The sequence below is a fragment of the Anolis sagrei genome, chromosome 1 (assembly GCF_037176765.1).
Source record: "Anolis sagrei isolate rAnoSag1 chromosome 1, rAnoSag1.mat, whole genome shotgun sequence".
Classification (NCBI taxonomy): Eukaryota; Metazoa; Chordata; class Lepidosauria; order Squamata; family Dactyloidae; genus Anolis; species Anolis sagrei.
In genome coordinates, this window is record NC_090021.1 from 342523432 (window position 1) to 342540501 (window position 17070).

Genomic DNA, 17070 nt, shown 5'->3' on the forward strand with positions numbered 1-17070 from the left:
CTATTGACTTGTAATACGTTGGCCTTTCCCCCCAAAATCAAGTCTCAAAGTGGTTTCCGACAGTCAAAGCAAACATCAGTAAAATGTAAATCACAGAAAAGTGTGGATTGTGATGGAAGGATCAGGAAACGCATGGCTGTTCAATGCGCCAGTGAACGCAACCCCACTATAGGATGGTGGCCCTTGTAGGAAGGTTTCGGGACACAATTAGCCCTGTAGTAGCAGGAGCGGTTTGATGAAAGGAGACACAGAGAGAGGTCTGGAGACTTTAAAGCACGTTTATTTATCCAGCTGGAGCCTGGTGTGGAGTCACCTCTAATCACACCAGCCGCGATCAAGGTGCGGACTGGCCTTTTATAAGTTTCAGACTCAAGTAGACAAAGAACATACTATAACATATATCATCATCATCCCTACGTCATCTGAGCATCATAAGAATATCAGGTTCCCCCTCCAACATGCAAAAGGCATGTCTCTGCCTTGCAGAGAAAGCATGGAGATGTTTCCCCCTCCCTCTTGGCTGTGCTTACAGTCATCAATCAAAGACCACTTTGAGATGTCAAAAGGCTTCTTCTCCGTCCTAGCACGGGTTTCTCCAACAGACTTATCTCTCTTCTGGAATGCATACCCCCCTTCTCCTCCCTCCTGCCATGCCTTGGAGGTAGCCTGCTTGTTTTGGGTCTCTTGCACACAGAGAGAACTTGAAAATCCTATGCATTTCAGTGCTTGTAAGATACATATGATTTTATGCATAGATCAATCAATAAATATCTATATTTTCTCAATATCTCCTCATCAGCCCCACTTGCACCCTCTTCACTCGCTCTGCTTCGTTTTAATAGATTCCGGATGTTATTAGTACAGGAATCAGGACTGGGCCCATGCCCGGACCCTCAACTCATTACGGCACACACTTCTTCTCTCTCTCTCTTGTACTTCTTAATTCTCACCCTTTATTGTTTATCCATCAGGTCCTGCGATGCAATGGATTCTCCATTACTGCCTCTAATAGATTTCCCTATTATCATATATATTAAATTCCCCCCTCTCTGTTCGTTTTAATTGATTGCTTGCCATGCGGCCCGTATGGACTTCATTGAAGGCATGTAATCCGGCGGATGCGATCAAGGCGCTCTTGGTTTCTCTGGGAGAGCAAGTGCGCCCTTTGTGGGCAAACACCACGGGATTGGGATGACTTCCCAAAAAAGTATGAGGTGGGTCTCCTTCAAGATCCTATGCCAAGGTTGTGCAAAGCAAGGGTGCATCTACACTGTAGAACTGATGCAGTTTGGCATCACTTTAGCTGCCTTGGCTCAATGCTATGGGACCCTGCGAGTTGTAATTGTGGCACAAAAGCAAATTTTAGCCAAGTCCCATGCAAAAGACACACAAACAAGAGGAGAAAAGAACATAAAACTTTTAGGAGGTCAGCTGTGACCAGCAGTGCTGTGTGCTGTATGAGTCCCCCTAGGGGTGAGAAAAGCGGTATATAAATTAGGTAAATAAATAAAAAATAATAAATAATTTGAAGAGGCTTTCATGGCTGGAATCAATAGGTTCTTGTGGTTTTTTTCGGGCTATATGGCCATGTTCTAGAGGCATTTCTCCTGACGTTTTGCCTGCATCTATGGCAAGCATCCTCACCTCTGAGGATGCTTGCCATAGATGCAGGCGAAACGTCAGGAGAAATGCCTCTAGAACATGGCCATATAGCCCGAAAAAACCCACAAGAACCTAGTAATTTGAAGAGGCATTGTTCTGTCGCATGCTGGGCCTGTACATAATTGTCTTTAATAATTGTCTTTAGCCCAGCGGGAAGCCAGGGCCCCCCGAAGAGAAGTTCTCAGAGATTTTCCACCACAAATGACCTTTAGATGGCTTGTGAAGTATAACAAAGTCCTTTATTAATGAACAATCAAACAGAAACTTCTCTTGTCTTCAGTAAAGCTAAACAAATGGTTCCAGGCTTTTATGGAACTGGTGGCTTCCTAATCTTGTCCACGAAGGACAGGCAACTGTCTTTAACAACTGATTCTTTACTTTAAAGGAAAATCCCTTTTTAACTTCTCCCAGGCTGACTGTAATCTAAGCCTTACTGATGTGGGCTCCGCTACCGGGTCGAACTGCTTCTCGAGCACCGAGTGGACCTACCAGTAAGGCCAATAGATTCTCCAGCTGGAGTTCTTTGGTCTTCCAAACTGTTCCCTCTGAAATTCTTCAAAGAAATAGGACTGTTTCCCTGGAAATCTTTAGAATCTTTGGAGGCTCTTAAGACTGTTCTTCCCTGGAAAGTCTTAAGGGCTGAAGCTTTTGTACAAGAGAAGCTTGTACACGTCCTCTAAATTAGCTTTCCTTACTGAGACTAACTAAAAATGGCTCCCTTCCCTTCCCAATTGCCCTGAGCAAGGGGCGGAACCAAAACTTAACGATGATGGACAGGTGACTTGCCCTACGACTGCAACCAAAGGAAGCCACCTATCTGCAGAACACCTGAAACCTGAGACTGCAAGCAAACATTTAATACAAAGGAAATAAAATTGGAGCTCCTGGTACAGCCGTACCAGCACAGGCATGAATGGAGGGCAAAAGAGAGAAACATGCCAAGGGAAAGGCACATCAAGCCAACCCCAACCAAGACCGCCTTCCATCTGGAAACCGATGCCCTCACTGTGGGAGAAGATGAAGGTCAAGAATAGGGCTCCACAGTAACCTACAGACCCACCACCAGGACACTGACCTTGGAGGACAATCTTACTCAGATAATGAGGGATCACCTAAGTAAGTAAGTAAACCACTTCATTGAATGTGTTGCACCAGGATTGTGGCACCGCTGGCTAAGTGTCAGCTGCATTAAGATCACTCTGACCAAAAGGTCATGAATCATAGAATCATAGAATCAAAGAGTTGGAAGAGACCTCCTGGGCCATCCAGTCCAACCCCATTCTGCCAAGAAGCAGGAATATTGCATTCAAATCACCCCTGACAGATGGCCATCCAGCCTCTGCTTAAAAGCTTCCAAGGAAGGAGCCTCCACCACACTCCGGGGCAGAGAGTTCCACTGCTGAACGGCTCTCACAGTCAGGAAGTTCTTCCTCATGTTCAGATGGAATCTCCTCTCTTGTAGTTTGAAGCCATTGTTCCGCGTCCTAGTCTCCAAGGAAGCAGAAAACAAGCTTGCTCCCTCCTCCTCCCTGTGGCTTCCTCTCACATATTTATACATGGCTATCATATCCCCTCTCAGCCTTCTCTTCTTCAGGCTAAACATGCCCAGTTCCCTAAGCCGCTCCTCATAGGGCTTGTTCTCCAGACCCTTGATCATTTGAGTCGCCCTCCTCTGGACACATTCCAGCTTGTCAATATCTCTCTTGAGTTGTGGTGCCCAGAATTGGACACAGTATTCCAGATGTGGTCTAACCAAAGCAGAATAGAGGGGTAGCATTACTTCCTTAGATCTAGACACTATGCTCCTATTGATGCAATAGATCAGGGGTCAGGAACCTTCGGCTCTCCAGGTGTGGTGGACTTCAACTCCCACAATTCCTTGAGGCTTTGTAGGCTAAAGACAGCACAAGGAATTGTGGGAGTTGAAGTCCACCACACCTGGAGAGCCGAAGGTTCCCCATGCCTGCAATAGATGCATGAGTTCGAAGCCAGCCCGGTTTGGAGTGGGTTTCCAACCAATTATGTGCAGCCTGTTGTCGACCTTTGCAACCCAAAAGACAGTTGCATCTGTCAAGTAGGAAAATTAGGTACCACTTAAAGCATGGGGAGGCTAAATTAACTGATTTATGAGGCCATAAAAAAGACTCCAGCAAAGCATTCCAGCGGGGAAGCATGCGGGGAATGCGGAAGCACTTCATCAGTGTCGCAGATGGACAATGAAAGCGACAGCTCCCCGGGTGGCCAGAAAAAGTTAAATAGCCTCTGTGTATGTCTGTATATGTTTGTATGTCAAAAATTGGCATTGAATGTTTGCCATATATGTGTACACTGTAATCCGCCCTGAGTCCCCTGCGGGGTGAGAAGAAGGGCGGAATAGAAATACTGTAAATAAATAAATATAAATAAATAAATAGCAGATTCCCAGATTAGTTTAGTATTTTCGCTTTATTTTATTTTTTTGTTATTTAGTATTTAATGTTTATTTTACTTAATTATTATTTTTCTTTGTTGTTCTCATGTAGCACAAATCCCATGTCAAATCATGCTGCGTATTTTTGACATTAATATTGAAATCTGAATTATATACGGAAAGTCCTGTGTGTTGAATGTGGTGCCAGCTCTTCAGTTTCATTTTTATTGCCAAAGTGTCGTACAATATGGTGATCCGCAGCAAAAGCCCAAAGCAGAGCCATAGAGGAGAGCTTGGCAGGGCCTGAGAGCAGGGTGCTGGCCTCCCTTCAGAAGGGATGCTGCGGGCAATCTCCTCGCTCCTTGCCTCCTTCCTCTTTAGCGCACCAGATGTTTCGGTGCTACTGCCGGCTTCACTGCAGGCCTGCCTGCGAGGGCTTCCTTGGGGATCACGGCTAAGGAAATGCAAAAGCAAAACCCAAACACTCCTTTCCAACTCGCAAGCGTGCCGTCATGTTAATATCCCGGCTCAACTCATTGCAGTGTGCAAGGGGAACGTTCCTGACGAGGAGGGCCAAATTAACAGTCCCTTTTGGGTAGGCCTTTGCAATTAATTGTCCTCCTGTCTTGATTCCTATGAGCTGGTAGAGAGCCAATACAAGAGGTGGTGAAGAGATGGTGGACAAGCTGGAATGTGTCCAGAGAAGAGCAACTACAGCCAGGGAACCCCCCCCCCCCCCCCCCGGACTCTGTAAAAGATAGTTCAAAAATTAAAATTAAGATAATTCAAATTAAGTATCTGACCGCATCTCTGCCTATGAACCCACCAGGACTTTGAGATCTTCCGGGGAGACCCTGCTCTCGATCCCGCCTGCTTCTCAAGCTCGGCTGGCGGGGACGAGAGATAGGGCCTTCTCGGTGGTGGCTCCTCGGCTGTGGAACGCCCTTCCTACGGACATTAGACTAGCACCATCTCTAATGGTATTCCGCAAAAAGGTGAAGACCTGGATGTTTGTGCAGGCGTTTGAGTAATTTAGTGCAATCTGGTAATGGAACATAGGAATGGAACAATGGACGACGAACCTGGACTACGCTTGGATGATGAGAAGATTGGGTACGGTTGTTTTTTGTAATAATTGTGCATTGTAATTGCTTATTGGTAATTTATGGATAATGTGTTAAGTCAATTGTTATATGTTGTATGGAACCACTGCTGTTTCTACTGTTTTTACTGTTTGTGAACCGCTGTGAGTCGCTTTCGGGCTTGAGATACAGCGGTATAGAAGCAAAGTAAATAAATAAATAAATAAATAAGTAATTCATAGTTTTGCCAAGGACACCAGGCTGGAATGATCCCACAATCCCCTATCTCTCCCCCATGTGGGAACCTAAGGTTTTTTCCATGGCCCCACATGGCAACGCCCCTGTAACCCAAACTTTATGAACTTTTATGGACTATGGGGGGCTGATGTGACTTTCCCTTAGACCCTGCATGATTCCCCCTCTCTTCCTATGAATTCTTTTTATTTTATTTATGTGGCCAGGAAATCAGAAGACGCTTCCTTCTTGGGAGGAGAGCAATGTCCAGTCTCGATAAAACAGTAAAGAGTAGAGACATCAGACTGGCAACCAAGATCCATTGCCTAGTCAAAGCCATGGCATTCCCTGTAGTCACCTACGGATGTGAGAGATGGACCTTAGGGAAGGCTGAGCGAAGGAAGAGAGGCGCTTTGGAGCTGTGGTGTTGGAGGAAAGTTCTGAGAGTGCCTTGGACTGCGAGAAGATCCAACCAGTCCATCCTCCAGGAAATAAAGCCCGACTGCTCATTGGAGGGAAGGAGACGAGAGACAAAGTTGAAGTCCTTTGAATGCCACATCATGAGGAGACAGCAAAGCCTGGAGAAGACAATGATGCTGGGGAAAGTGGAAGGCAAAAGGAAGAGGGGCCGACCAAGGGCAAGATGGATGGATGGCGTCCTTGAAGTGACTGGACTGACCTTGAAGGAGCTGGGGGTGGGGACGGCCGACAGGGAGCTCTGGCGTGGGCTGGTCCATGAGGTCACGAAGAGTCGGAGGCGACTGAACGAATGAACAACAACAAATTTATTTATTTATTATTCGAACTTCTATGCGGCCACTCCCCTGGGGCTCAGAGCGGCTTACAAGAATGGCTAAAATCTAACAAAATTTAAAAGCAATTTAAAACAATTTAAAAATAGCAATATCAAAGATCAAAGGCCTGTCAAAACAGATATGTCTTACATGCCCTGAAGAAAGCTGGTAAGTCCCGCAAGGCACAGACTTCAGGTGGCAGAGTATTCCAGAGCGATGGTGCCACTGCTGTAAAGGCTCTGCATCTGGTTGCTGTTAGACGCAAGGTCGTGACACTAGGAATGTCCAATAGATCTTGGTCCTCAGAACGGAGGGATCTCTGGGGTTGGTAGGGTGTTCCCTTGCCCCATCCCCCATCCCCTAGGTGTTTGTATGTTTATATGAAAATATGAAGGATTGACCTTGAAGGAGCTGGGCGTGGTGACAGACGACAGGGTGCTCTGGCATGGGATGGTCCATGAGGTCACGAAGAGTCAGAAATGACTGAACGAATGAACAACAACAATGAAGGAAAAGCCACTGTTTCCTAAGACCAGCAATTCTCATGGCTCAGGAAGTCCTTCCACGACCCCTGAGCTGGCAATCTCTTAACAAAGGGTTTCACCAAGCCTACTTGCATGGACAATAAGTAAATGACTCTTATCAAAACCAGGCCTCGGAGGGCAAGGCCAGACCACCTGGAGTGATAGGATCTATGGACATTTTAATCACCCAACCCAAAAGGCATCTTCCTGTCTGTGAGGAACCAGGAAGTTCACTACAGCCTCTCCATTGTGTTAATCCTAACCAGCTGTAACCATCTCCAAACTTCTTCAATGGACTCCATATCCCAGGACTGTAATGACAAAGGACCTAGCCTCTAGGGGCTAGACCAAAAATATGAATTCAAGAAGTCAAACAATAACCTCGACTAGGCTTGAGAGCCTAAAGGGCATCGCCCAGCCATTTAGCAAACACTGGTCATCTTAATCCAGTCAACTAGACTGGATTAAGATGACCAGTCATTGTTTTCCTTGTTGCCCGCCTCCCTTCCACCTCATTGGTTGAGAGGCCAAAGCAGGGCTCAGGCCACCATTGGCTCTCCTGCTGGCTTGCTGATGTCACAGCTAATCATAACAAAGCCAGCTCGGAAGGCGGGGAGAGGGGTGGGCATGGGAACTTTTGAATCTGAAGGCTATAAATATTGTATCTCTCTGCTCAGTGGGCATGTCGATTTTGTTGGCAGATTACTGCAATCGTCATCCTTTCCAGCTGGGATGAAATAAAAACCTCGTGACTTTCTCTTCAACTTGGTGAGATTTATTGTGGAATACTGGCTTCTCTTGCTCACCAGGTAACCCACAATGGCTTAGACCTATCCACAGCCATTCTAAATTGCTCGACAGCATGCTTAAGTGGAGTATCTTGTCTGAACATATCTCCTGCTACGCTCCACCTAGGGCCCTAAGATCATCTGAGGAGACCCTGCTTGCTGTCCCCCCATTGTCGCAATCGCGTTTGGTGGGGACAAGGGACAGGGCCTTTTCTGTGGTGGCCCCTCGGCTATGGAACTCCCTCCTGAGTGAAATTAGATCAGCTGCATCCTTCTTGTCCTTCCGGAAACAAGTAAAATCCTGGCTATGGGATCAGGCTTTTGGAGAGTAGGCTGACTTGCTAAGGTGCTGACCTATATATTTATTTATCGTGTCAGGGGCAACCAGACCATTGTATTACATTTCTAACAGAACAAAACAAACAAACAGATTTTTAAAAACCACAAAGTTTGCAAACTTGGTAGTTGATTAAATGTCTTTTGACCAGTATCTGGCCACTTGGAGTGACCTATATAGAACTGATGGGACTGCCCCTGGATAATGTTTAAATCAGTGACCGCTGACTGTTTGTTGTCTGTTTTTATACTGCTTTTATATTGTCTATATGGGTTTTATACTGTGTATACTGCTTATATTGCTGTTGTATTATATTGTTGTTAAATTGTATATTCATGTTTTGATGTGGGCGCCATGGGTGCCGATTTGGTAGCTGTTCAGAGTTCCTCTGCGGAGGTTGAGATAGGACGAGATTTTACTCAGTGGTTCTCAACCTGGGGGTCGGGACCCCTGAGGGGGTCGTGAGGGGATGTCAGAGGGGTCACCAAAGACCATCAGACAACACAGTATTTTCTGTTGGTCGTGAGGGTTCAGTATGGGAAGTTTGGCCCAAATCTATTGTTGATGGGGTCCAGAATTTCCTTTGATTGCAGATGAACTATAAATCCCAAGTGTCAAGGTCTATTTCCCCCAAACTCCACCATTTGGGCATATTGAGTATATGCCAAGTTTGGTCCAGATCCACCATTGTTTGAAGCCACAGTGGTCTCTGGATGTAGGTGAACTACAACTCCAAAACTCAAGGTCAAGTGCCCACCAAGGCCTTCCGGTATTATCTGTTGGTCCTGGGAGTTCTTTGTGCCAAGTTTGGTTCAATTCCATTGTTGGTGGAGTTCAGAATGCTCTTGATTGTAGGTGAACTATTAATCCCAGAAACTACAACTCCCAAATGACAAAATCAATTCCTACACACACACACACACACACCCAGCATTCAAATTTGGACGTATCGGGTATTTGTGCCAAATTAGGTCCAGTTAATGAAAATACATCCTGCATATCTGATATTTACATTACAATTCAAAGCAGGAACAAAATTTCAGTTATGAAGTAGCAAAGAAAATAATGTTATGGTTGGGGGTCACCACAATATGAGGAACTCTATTAAGGGGTCATAGAATCATAGAATCATAGAATCAAAGAGTTGGAAGAGACCTCCTGGGCCATCCAGTCCAACCCCATTCTGCCAAGAAGCAGGAATATTGCATTCAAATCACCCCTGACAGATGGCCATCCAGCCTCTGTTTCAAAGCTTCCAAAGAAGGAGCCTCCACCACACTCCGGGGCAGAGAGTTCCACTGCTGAACGGCTCTCACAGTCAGGAAGTTCTTCCTCATGTTCAGATGGAATCTCCTCTCTTGTAGTTTGTCGCAGCATTAGGAAGGTTGAGAAACACTGCAAATAAATAAATATCTTGCCACCGTGCAGCATTAACCTTCAATGCACTGTATAAGAATATGAGATAGATTTTTTTCCTAGTTATATTAGGAATATTTATCCAAGTGCTTTTATCTTTGGCTCTTTCTTGAATGTGAGTCCTGATTTTGAGTCCAAAACAATGCTCTGATTTATGCTCCGCGCATGGAGATGCACCAGCTCACACGGTGTACAAAAGCAGACAGGAGAGCTCTAGCCGCGGCCTTCCTGCCGGCAGCCCAACTTATATTCTAATTATTCCCATCATTATTTGAGTGCATTCAGCAGGAGCTTTCTCTGCCGGAAGGGGGGGAAATTGCATTAGCCCACCAAAAAGAAATATCCATCAAAGCTACAATCAAAACAGCTGGGGGCTAAACAAAGGGATGGGGCTTTGGAGAGAAACACCAAACAAACAAACATGAAAATATTAAATATGGAAAATTTTAATCAGAGAGACTGAAAATTAAAGGGCGCTTCAGTTCCAGTGCATTAAGGTCTGAAGGGAAGAAAGGGGAAAGGCTTATTTATGCAATTTGGTGAGTGGTTTTTCTTATTTAATATCTGAATATGGAAATGCCTTTCACTGGGACTGACTGGGATGGCGGCAAGGCGTACGTTTGTTTACTCGATCAATTAATCAGTCAATTAATCTAACAAAAGGCGTGTGATTGATCAAACACAAGGATCTGGGCAAAAGATTTCTAAGGGTGCATCTACAGCAGGCATGGGCCAACCTATGATATGTGAACCACTGCCTCCTCCTGAGAAAAATGTATAGTATCACAAAGGACGACCACCTCACCCACCTCATAGGAAACCTGCTACAAAACAGGAGCTTTTTTGTTGAGTTCCAGGGCCAGAGAAGCAGATGGCGGAAACAGAAGAACGGCCTGCCTCAGGAAAGCGTGCTTGCTCCATCCATGTTCAACATCTACACAAATGACCAACCACTGTCAGAAGGGACAGAGAGCTTCATCTGGCTATTCATCTAGCCAGACAACCAGAGATTGAGAACAACAACCTCCATGAACCCTTTACACCTACTGAATTGGACATGGCTCTCAATAAATGTAAAAGTGGCAAAGCAGCTGGCCTGGATGATCTACGGATGGAACAAATCAAGAACTTTGGCCCAAAAGCAAGGCGCTGGCTGCTGGAGCTGATGAACAACTGCACTGCATCCTGTCAGATCCCCAAAATCTGGAGGAAAGCAAGAGTCATCGCCATCTTGAAGCCAAGTAAAGACCGTAATGACCCAAAAAGCTACAGACCAATCTTCCTGTTGTGCCACCTCTACAAAGTTCTGGAGAGACTTATTTTGCATAGAACTATGGAAAAACTAGACCCATGTCTGTGTTCTGACACGCATCAAGGAACATGAAAGGCACTGCAAACTACTCCAACCAGAGAAATCAGCCGTAGCATAGAATCATAGAATCATAGAATCATAGAATCAAAGAGTTGGAAGAGACCTCATGGGCCATCCAGTCCAACCCCCTACCAAGAAGCAGGAATATTGCATTCAAATCACCCCTGACAGATGGCCATCCAGCCTCTGCTTAAAAGCCTCCAAAGAAGGAGCCTCCACCACACTCCAGGGCAGAGAGTTCCACTGCTGAACGGCTCTCACAGTCAGGAAGTTCTTCCTCATGTTCAGATGGAATCTCCTCTCTTGTAGTTTGAAGCCATTGTTCCGCATCCTAGTCTCCAGGGAAGCAGAAAGGAAGCTCCCTCCCTCCTCCCTGTGGCTTCCTCTCACATATTTATACATAGCTATCATATCCCCTTATAGCCTTCTCTTCTTCAGGCTAAACATGCCCAGCTCCTTAAGCCGCTCCTCATAGGGCTTGTTCTCCAGACCTTTTATCATTTTAGTCGCTCTCCTCTGGACACATTGCAGCTTGTCAATATCTCTCTTGAATGGTGGTGCCCAGAATTGGACACAATATTCCAAAACACATAACCCACATCTCTTTTCAAATCCTCACAGATTCTGCTGCTGTCATGGAATCAAGTGAGAAATCCTTCTCTTAAGGTTTTGAAGCTGAGGACGAATGACCATCTGTTTGGAGAGTTTTAATTGTGTCTTTCTGCATAAATTGAATAGGGTTGGACTGGATGGCTTTGGGGGTCTCTAGGATACTTTAGTGCAATCCAGAAAGGAAGAATTGGTTTTCCAGTCTGAGCACAGCGCTCGCAGCTGGGGACGAACCCATTTCGGAAGGGCTTCGGGGAAATATTACTCCAAGGCGCTACCTTTCTGCAGGCCTAATAGGCATATCCGACTTTTACACTCCCATCAGAGGCTGTAATGAAAGAAGAAAATGTCACGAGATTAATCACTGCGGCTGACAAAGAGCGTAATAGGAAGAGGGAGGGATATTACAGCCTCAAATCGCTCTCATTACAGCCGCAGCGCCCCGTGTTTGGCAGGCCTTGTTAAATGGCTCTCCTGCTGTGTCTATACCTTCAGATCAGGCTTGGGAAAACTTCAGCCCTCCCTCCAGGTGTTTTGGACTGCAACTCCCACCATTCCTAACAGTCGGTAGGCTGTTAGGAATGGTGGGAGTCGAAGTCCAAAACACCTGGAGAGCCCAACTTGACCCCATTTGAACTGCCATTACTCAATGCTATTAAGTTCTTGGAATTGTTTATATTAGTGCTACTAATGGTTATGTGTTAATTTTAAATATTCCTATATTCAGCAGCCAATTGCATCTACTCACATTTGCATCTTTTCGAATTGCTAGGTTGGCAGAAGCTGGGGCTAACAGTGGGAGCTCACCCCCCGCTCCCTGGATTCAAACCATCTATCTTTTGGTCAGCAAGTTCTGTGCCGTCGCGCCTGGGGGCTATACCTCTTAGCGAAAGAGACATAGACGTGACATCTTTCCCCCAGGGGATTGCTTCTTGCCTTCCTTTAAAAAACTGGAACTCCCAAGGACCAAAACACTGTAGATAACTCAAAATAGGTTTTATTGTTCACAAAGAGTTATCCCTTTAAGGCAATAAGCTGGAAGTTTCGAAGGGGGTAAAGGAAATATGCATTACAGTCTCTGGTTGTCTTGGGTCCAAGGAGTTTTGCAGCTGAGAAGCTTTTCCTGTTCCCTCTTTTCTCAATGGCTATGAAAGTTGGAACAGACACAACCCCCAGTCCAATGGCCTATGTTGAAGGCACAGAGTCTTCCTTTTGATGCCAAAGGACCAGTTTGAAGGCGCTTGGGTCTCCTCAACATTGTCCAAGGTGATCTAGGCATGAAGTATGAGTCCCAAGGGTAAAAACCTTAGAATTGGTGATGAGAGGTAACTTAATTAAGGGCTTTAGAGCCAAGTCTCTTTCTCACGTCTATCTGATAGAATGGAAAAGGAAAAGCTCTGCCCTCCTCCAGGAAGAGGTGGAGCCAGGCAATTGAGCTGAGGAAGCAATATAACTGGTGCAAACAACATTGATTGACAGCTATAAATAACCAATCAATCCAACTATACATTTACAAAATAAGCAAGTATGGGCATGTTATACAGTTTAAACCTTTGCACTTTAAAGTTCTACACAAGTTCAGCAGCTCAGAGGTTTAACCAATGTGCCACCAGAGCCTTTCCACACACACACACTGCACGAGCCTCACTTCCCACAGTACCTCTGAAGATGCCATTAGCCACAGATGTAGGTGAAATGTCAGGAGAGAATGCTGTGAGAACACATTGGCCCGAAAAACTCAACCCAATAATTCCAGCTATGAAAACCTTTGACAAGACACTCCTTTATTGCGTAACAACTTTGTCAAAACTATGATTTTCCAGCCCAAAGGCGTATTTATTGGTCTATCGATCGATCGATCAGTTTAGAATGGCAAATTTCCCAAACCAGCCTGTGCTGTCACGCGCTGGGCCTATAACAGTTGGCTTTTGAACAGGACATGCTCTTTGTGCCCAGCGGGAAGCTGGGATGCCTCGAGTGAGAGGCCCTAAGGATTTTCCTATACAGAGTCTTTAGAAGCTTGAAAGGTTTAACAAAGTCCTTTATTACTGCCTAAGTCTTCAACAAACAATCAATTACTTCAAGGCTTCAACTGGTGGGCACCTTGCTTGGAGAACTATTTCTTTCTTTAACAAGGAAAACCCTTTTTGACCCCTCCCAGGCAATCTGTTTTCTAGGCTCTGCTGTGTGGGCCCTACTCCCGGTTCCAATTGCTTCTGGTTACCTGAGTAGACCTACCAGCCAAGACCTTGATTTTCCATCTGGAGTCCTTTTGGATTTTCTCCACGAATAATGTGGATCTGTATCCTTAACCCCAACAAGGGTTGTGCTGTAAAAGTGTTTTCCTTAGAAGCTTTAGGGCTGTTGTGAGAAAGGAAGCTTCTCTACAGGTGGGGAAAGCTCACGTCCTGTAACTGGGCTTCCAAACTGAAAGACTGCCTGAATCCTTCTTTTCCCTCCCAGAGCCCTGGGGAAAGGGGCGGAACTAAAGAACATAATGATGATTGACGGGTCATTGGCCCTATAATTGCAGAGCAAGGGAAGCCACCTTATTGCAAAATGCATGGAACCTTGGAATACATGCAAACACTCAATACAAAGAAAATGAAGTTGGAGCTCCTGGTACAGCCGTACCAGTACACAGCCTCTATGTATACATTCCACGGTGGTTTTTATGGGGTGCAGGATTTGGGATGAGAGAAGGGGAGGAAAGCCATTAGCGAAACCTTTCCAATCCCGATAGCCTCCCGCGAGATTAGTTTTGTACATTATGCACAGAAATAACTTTTGACGGCGGGAGGATTTGCCGCGCATTTCAATTGCCCAGAGATAATTAAGAATTTGCTCAGCGAACAAAACGTGCAGCAGGCACCGAACAAATTATTCCATTTTTTAAAAAAATTGCAGCATTTCTGAGATTGCAAACAGAGAAGGAAACGAACCTCTGATGCACTTTGAACAATCCCTGAACCTGGAGTAAGAAAGAAAAGACGAGAAAGGGAAGTACATCGAGTGCGTCAACACTGCGGAATGAATGCAGTTTGACACCACTTGAACTGGGATCTGTAGTGCGATGAGGAACCAGCACTCTTTGGCACAGAAGGCTCAAAGCCTTGCAAAACTACAGATAACAGGATCATAGAATCATAGAATCATAGAATCAAAGAGTTGGAAGAGACCTCATGGGCCATCCAGTCCAACCCCATTCTGCCAAGAAGCAGGAATATTGCATTCAAATCACCCCTGACAGATGGCCATCCAGCCTCTGTTTCAAAGCTTCCAAAGAAGGAGCCTCCACCACACTCCGGGGCAGAGAGTTCCACTGCTGAATGGCTCTCACAGTCAGGAAGTTCTTCCTCATGTTCAGATGGAATCTCCTCTCTTGTAGTTTGAAGCCATTGTTCCATTGCGTCCTAGTCTCCAGGGAAGCAGAAAACAAGCTTGCTCCCTCCTCCTCCCTGTGGCTTCCTCTCACATATTTATACATGGCTATCATGTCTCCTCTCAGCCTTCTCTTCTTCAGGCTAAACTTGCCCAGCTCCTTAAGCCGCTCCTCATAGGGCTTGTTCTCCAGACCTTTTATCATTTTAGTCACTCTCCTCTGGACACATTCCAACTTGTCAATATCTCTCTTGCATTGTGGTGCCCAGAATTGGACACAATATTCCAGGTAAAGTGGTCTAACCAAAGCAGAATAGAGCATGGGGAGCATTACTTTCATTTGGACGCACCATTTGACCTTATAAAACCACAACTCCCAGCATTGAGTGGTGTCAAACTGGATTCATTCTACAGTGTAGATCATCACCATCATCATCATTTAATAACTTATTAATCGCCCTCCATCCAAGACGCTCTAGCCGATTTACAAGCTAAAATTGTAAAGGATAAAAATACATGCATACAGATATTGATAAAATTAACATAGATCCAAAGCTCTAGTAAAAAGCCATGTGTCTTAAGTGCGAGAGTAAAAGGTCCGAAGTCACGCATGGCTCTCAAGTAGGGCGGCAAGGAATTCCACAAGGCAGGGGCAGAAATAGAGAAAGCCCACCTATGCCTGGTCCTTTCCAAGGGCACTTCTCTGTTGTTGTTGTTGTTGTTGTTGTTGTTGTTGTTGTTGTTGTTGTTCATTCGTTCAGCCGTCTCCGACTCTTCGTGACCTCATGGACCAGCCCACGCCAGAGCTCCCTGTCAGCCGTCACCACCCCCAGCTCCTTCAAGGTCAGTCCAGTCACTTCAAGGATGCCATCCATCCCTCTTGCCCTGGGTCGGCCCCTCTTCCTTTTGCCTTCCACTTTCCCCAGCATCATTCCCTTCTCTAGGCTTTGCTGTCTCCTCATGATGTGGCCAAAGGACTTCCGCTTTCCCTCTAGTCGCCTTCCCTCCAATGAGCTTTAGTCGGGCTTTCTTTCCTAGAGGATGGACTGGTTGGATCTTCTCGCAGTCCAGGGCACTCTCAGGACTTTCCTCCAACACCACAGTTCAAAAGCATCTCTCTTCCTTCGCTCAGCCTTCCCGAAGGTCCAGCTCTCACATCCGTAGGTGACTACAGGGAATACCATGGCTTGGACTAGGCAATGGATCTTGGTTGCCAGTCTGATGTCTCTACTCTTCACTATTTTATCGAGACTGGACATTGCTCTCCTCCCAAGAAGGAAGCGTCTTCTGATTTCCTGGCCACAGTCTGCATCTGCACTCATCTTTGCACCTAGAAATACAAAGTCTGTCACGGCCTCCACGTTTTCTCCCTCTATTTCCCAGTTGTCAATCATTCTTGTTGCCATAATCTTGGTTTTTTTGACGTTTAGCTGCAACCCGGCTTTTGCGCTTTCTTCTTTCGCCTTGATTAGAAGGCTCCTCAGCTCCTCCTCGCTTTCGGCCATCAGAGTGGTGTCATCTGCATATCTGAGGTTGTTGATGTTTCTTCCAGCAATTTCCACCCCAGCTTTGCATTCCTCCAGCCCCGCACATCCTCGCATGATGTGTTCTGCATACAAGTTAAAAAGGTTTGGTGAGAGGATGCAGCCTTGCCGGAAGCCTTTCCCAATCTGGAACCAGTCTGTTGTTCCGTGGTCAGCACTTCTCTAGGACCCGGTATATGGAATAAGTCACATTGGGGTGGTCGTTGCGACCTCCGATGATGGGAGAAGGAGAGACGATCACTAAGATACGATGGACCCTGGCCGTAAAGAATTTTAAAGGTCAGAACTAGCATCTTATACAGGCCACGGTAATCAGTTGGAAGCCAATGCAAATGCCGCAGCACTGGAGTTATATGGCATTTCATGGGTGTTCTTGTGAGTAGCATGGCTGCCGCATTCTGAATAATATGGAGCTTTCGGGTTGTAGACATTGGAAGGTCAACATACAGGGTGTTGCAATAGTCCAGCCTAGATGTGACCGTGGCATGGATGATAGTTGCCAGAGCCTCATCAGATAGGTAGGGTGCCAATTGCATCACTTGTCGTAGATGGAAAAATGCCTGTTTGCTGGCAGCAGAGACCTGAGCTTCCATTGTCAGCTGTGAATCCAGAACGACACCCAAACTCTTAACGGTAGGCGAAGGAGATAGGGCGGCACCATCGAAGGTGGATAGCAAATGGGTCAGACCAATCGAGCGGCCATGCCAGAGAATCTTAGTCTTCACCGGGTTCACCTTCAGTCTACTAGCACGTAGCCAGTTCAACAGAGTCTCCAGACATAAGGTGAAATTGTCTGGTATTGATGTTGCTCCAGGCTCCAGGCGCAGAAGGAGTTGGGTGTCGTCCGCATATTGATAGCAGTCTAGGCCGAAACTCCGAGCCAAACTGGCAAGGGGTCTAACGTAGATGTTGAAGAG